This window comes from Protobothrops mucrosquamatus, unplaced genomic scaffold (assembly GCF_001527695.2).
Source record: "Protobothrops mucrosquamatus isolate PMUCROS unplaced genomic scaffold, P.Mucros_1.0 scaffold218, whole genome shotgun sequence".
Lineage (NCBI taxonomy): Eukaryota > Metazoa > Chordata > Lepidosauria > Squamata > Viperidae > Protobothrops > Protobothrops mucrosquamatus.
This window is the reverse complement of record NW_015386571.1, coordinates 290,067-294,615: the sequence shown is the minus strand read 5'-3', so window position 1 is coordinate 294,615 and position 4,549 is coordinate 290,067. Positions and strand designations below refer to the sequence as shown.

Sequence of the window (4,549 nt, the reverse complement as noted above, 5' to 3'; positions counted from 1 at the left end):
TTCTCTCCTTGATCAGTTTCCACCCATTGCTTCTCGTCCTGCCTTCAGGCGCCTTGGAGAATAGCTTGACTCCCTCTTCTTTGTGGCAGCCCCTGAGATATTGGAACACTGCTACCATGTCCCCCCTCGTCCTTCTCTTCGTTAAACTAGACATACCCAATTCCAGCAACCGTTCCTTATATGTTTTAGCCTCCAGTTCACTAATCATCTTTGCTGCTCTTCTCTGTACTCTTTCTAGAGTCTCGACATCTTTTTTACATCTTTTTTACATCCAAAACTGGATGCAGTATTCCAAGTGTGGCCTTACTAAGGCATTGTAAAGTGGTATTAATACTTCATGTGATCTTGATTCTATCCCTCTGTTAATGCAGCCCAGCACTGTGTTGGCTTTTTTTTTATTCCGTCTACTTAGTGACCAGTAGTTTGCAGCAGAATTTGGCCCTGGATGTCCATCTGCAAACACAACTTATTTCCTACCAAATGAGTTTCCATGTAAAGTAGAGAGAAATCTCTGCCATCAGTGGAGAGCAGCCAAACCTTTGGGAAGCAGAACATTTACAGTGATTTACAGTGATTTGAAGGAAGGTCCTGACAGAAATGTCTCAAGTTCATTCATCCTTAAAAATTCCTTTAAAATGTCCTGTTATTAGATTGTATGATGGAGAAAATGGGTTGTATTGCAGCCATGTCAGGGGTGGTTTAGACACTAGGGTTACTGTTTCTTTCATGAGAAATCTTATTATTTGCCTTTGAGAAGGGCAGAAACTCAGCTGAGGACTCTTTCAAATTTCTGTGTATACTAAACAGAGAAGGGAGTATTGATGAGCATCCAAATGCTCTCAAGTACTCTTCAGCAAGAAGGCAGGAGGGAGTTAATAGAATTTTATGTATGTAGTCCAGGGGTGTCAAACTGCCGGCCCACGGGCCGGTTTCATCATACCAAAGCCATGCCCACCCCATTGCCGGCAATGGCGAAAAATCTCCGATACGTTGTGTGACGTCACGTGACATCGCGAGTTTGACATGTCTGATGTAGTCTGTTGCCTCTGTGAATTTCACTTTGCCTGATTAGAAAATGCTAATCTGAGGTCACTTCCTTCTGTCTTTTCAGGGACACATGCATAGAGCATGTGCTTTGGGGCCTTCTTCCTAGTAGGATGTTAACTAAGTGTTCAAGTTTTATTTGCCCTATAATCTGTGTCATGTAAATAAATCCCTTTCTTTTACAATTATAAAATCTGCTTCACTAATTGTCTATGGAGATTCTCAGTCATCCAGCTCATGGTTGTCCCAAAGTTGCTTTTTCAAGAGACAACTGGACGTTCTTGTTTTTCTTTGAAGACATTTTGCTTCTCATCCAAGAAGCTTCTTCAGCTCTTGGATGAGACGCTTCTTGGATGAGAAGTGAAACGTCTTCAAAGAAAAATAAGAAAGTCCAGTTGCCTCTTGAAAAAGCACTTTGAGTGCTTCAGTAATCATTGTACAAGCGAGGAACATCCACGTGTATGTGTGCACGTGCATGCATACACACACACAGACACACACAGATGAAAACGAACACAACCTCAAGTTCCAGCAGTAGAGAGTTGACTCAAGAGGGCTTCTGTAGTCCGATGGTTGAACATCTAGGCTTTGCTTCAGTGACATTTTGTTTTCTTTTAAAGGCCCTTTCAATTTTTTATTGCATGTATATAATTGCTTATTTATTACATGACTATTTATACATTTCCCTAGAAATTCAAGGCAGTATTTTTTATTTCTCTTTCTTTCAGGCTTCCAACTACTTTACAACAGGGATGGACAATTAATTTTCCCAAGGAGCCACGTGAGAAACTGGGACTGTTGTGGGGGGCCAGTGCTATCCCTTGCCGCCACGAGCCAGAGGGAGACAGTCAAAGGGCCAGATGTGGCCTGTGGCCTGTAAAATGCCCAGGTCTGCTCTATGGGTTAAATTAGGGTGAAAGACGGCAAGTAGACTGAAATGAAATTATTTAGGAAGTAGGGTTTCTATGGCCCAGATTCAACCTCTGCTGTCTCAAACCTTCGTGTCAAGTGTCAGAGCATAGTCTGAAACCTTAAGACTATCATTTTCAAAATCAGAATCAGGATTTAATTCCAAGTTAACCTTTAACTAATTAAGCCATTTTTCTGCGGTGTCTTTAATAACTACATGGCAGGTGAACGTTTATCAAACGGTTCCTGATAATGTCTAGGAAAAGCTTCTAGACCTTTGCCCTGCTGTATGCTAAAATTAAAGATTCTGTTAGCATCAGTGGGGATCCCCTATGATACTCTTCCCATACTGACTTAACAGGCCTTATTCCAGCAGCTTTACTAAAATGTCATGAGAGGCTGTTGTCTTCACAGATCTGGCAGAATGACACTGCTAGAATACAGAGCATTGTAGGATTTTTTAAAAATGTATTAAAGGTGCTATATTCAGACCGAATATACCAAAGAAGTTAACTTTAAAACTATCTCTTCTTACTGGAAAGTCTAAAAAATTAGTACTAATGGAATTTGGTTCATGCTAAAGTGAATATTAGATTGTAGTATGAATTAATTTGTAATTCATGCTATTGCATGTTTAATCTAGTAGCGTTTTCAACAAACAATTTAGAAATGTAAACTAGCAATTCATCTTGAAAATTAATTTAAGTTGAACGGTAGAATCAGGACCTCAGAATTTTACACTTATTACGGCCTGAATGATCTTTTGTAAGATAGCAGGCTTTTTTTCTTTAATGTAAAATCAACCAAAGGCATATTTCCACTATGTTACCTTATGTACTTGGGAAGTTCCTACTATTCATGCGATTAATAATGATATAGGTCTTGCATGTTCTGGCATTCTACTTGTGCAAACGTGGCTTATGATTTTTGTAAAAAACTATAGCTGACCTTGTGAGGAGGAACATTTATATTTAATGCTATGGATATGTTGAGTTCAGAGGAGATCCACTAGGGTTGGAGAAAAAAAGTGAGGTGATGACTTTCACTGATTTTTCTTGTGAGGGGAACCGTTGCAACAGCCTGGGAATCTGGCCCTAGAGATCAACCGGTCCTATTCCTCAGCAGGAAAACTCCAATATCTTTTATAGACAGGAGGAGGTCTATTTTTAGAGTGGCAAGCTTGGATCTAAACTGGTAAGCTTTGAATAAGAAAAACACCACAGAAGAATGGAGAAGAGATTTTGCTTATTAATGTGCAAAACTAATAATGTTGGTTTAAATCAGTAGGTAATTAAACTTAAGAGGGACTTTTACCAGCTAGAAGTATCATGGCCCAGTCAGGATGTGGCTTACAGCTGTGCTCCTCCCATTAGATACTTGAGTTTTATTTCAAAACTATTCACTTCCCTCTTTGCTTTTCCATTTAGGAAGTGAAACCTGGGCTTAAGATACCATGTCTAAATTATTTACTTTAAATTTGTCATATGCAGTGACTTTTTTGTCAAAGGAAAATGATTGTGCTTTGAAAAATGTTCAAAAAGTTACACTTCTTTCAATTTATCTTTCAGTGTATCGATAAACTATTGTTTTTCAAATATTTAACAGATATGCTGTATGAAGTATGCGTGCATAGTTCAAGTTTTTTGCAGTACCTGTAATCAGTTTGATTTCTGCTAGCTTGGTATTAAGAATGACTCTCTATATGAATATAAAAATGCAATAATCCGAAAGCGTATGTATTCTTTCATGAACTGAAATGAGATCTACAAATGATCTTGCCTTACCTATTTTGTATTTTATCATCAGTGGTTTGAATAATTTGCTATACAGTACTGTGATCTAACAGCCAGTTGGATTAGCAGTTAAGGCATCAGGTTAGCAATCAGGACACCATGCGTTCTAGTCCTGTCTTAGGCACAAAGCCAGCTGAGTGACTTCGGGCCAGTCACTCTCTTTCAAGCCTAGGAAGGAGGCAATGGCAAAGCCCTTCTGAAAAACCTTGTCAAGAAAACTGCACTTTCCCAGGCAGTTGATGAGAGTCAGATACAGTTGAAAAGTGAAAAAGTACTGTGATTTAGTGAAAATCTGTTCTCTCATATTAGAATGCACTGGTTCTGTCTCAACAAAGAGGTTTCTTAATGAACCCAGGGGACTCTTCTGTTTTCCCACCAAAGCTCAGTACACTATTTTATTTTAATACTGTAATAAGCAGGTTTCAAAAATACTGAGAATCTTTACATCTTCTGAAAACATTTTGTTCATCCCATCCCATTAAAAAATATTGATGGAAGTTAGATGCATCTTATGTTCTTCTGAAATCATTTTTCTAGATGTGTGCCCTTTGAATGCAATGGCCTTAATGTGATCTAGGGAGGTGGCAATTGAAGAATTATGGCAGTTCAAATCCAACACATGGTGGTTGACGAATTCTGTTTTAACAGCTACTTATCTGATCCAGTTGATATATACTAGCCAGTCTTTTCTTTTCATCAGACATAACATCTTCCAGGGATTACAAATAGATACAGTACAGCTTTTCTGGCATGTCAACTGGGGAGTTTCATGCAAGACTAACGATCAACTTAATCTACAATTT

At 38.6% G+C, this 4,549-nt stretch overlaps 1 long non-coding RNA gene across 1 annotated transcript in view; it reads left to right on the top strand.

Moving 5' to 3' along the window:
• LOC107285849 overlaps nt 1-1,845 on the top strand; it is a 6,396-nt gene extending 4,551 nt beyond the window's left edge. Inside the window, exon 3 of the long non-coding RNA XR_001548838.1 lies at nt 1,773-1,845. This is a non-coding gene — a long non-coding RNA (uncharacterized LOC107285849). The remainder of the gene's footprint in view (nt 1-1,772) is intronic.
• The last annotated feature ends 2,704 nt before the right edge of the window (nt 1,846-4,549 follow it).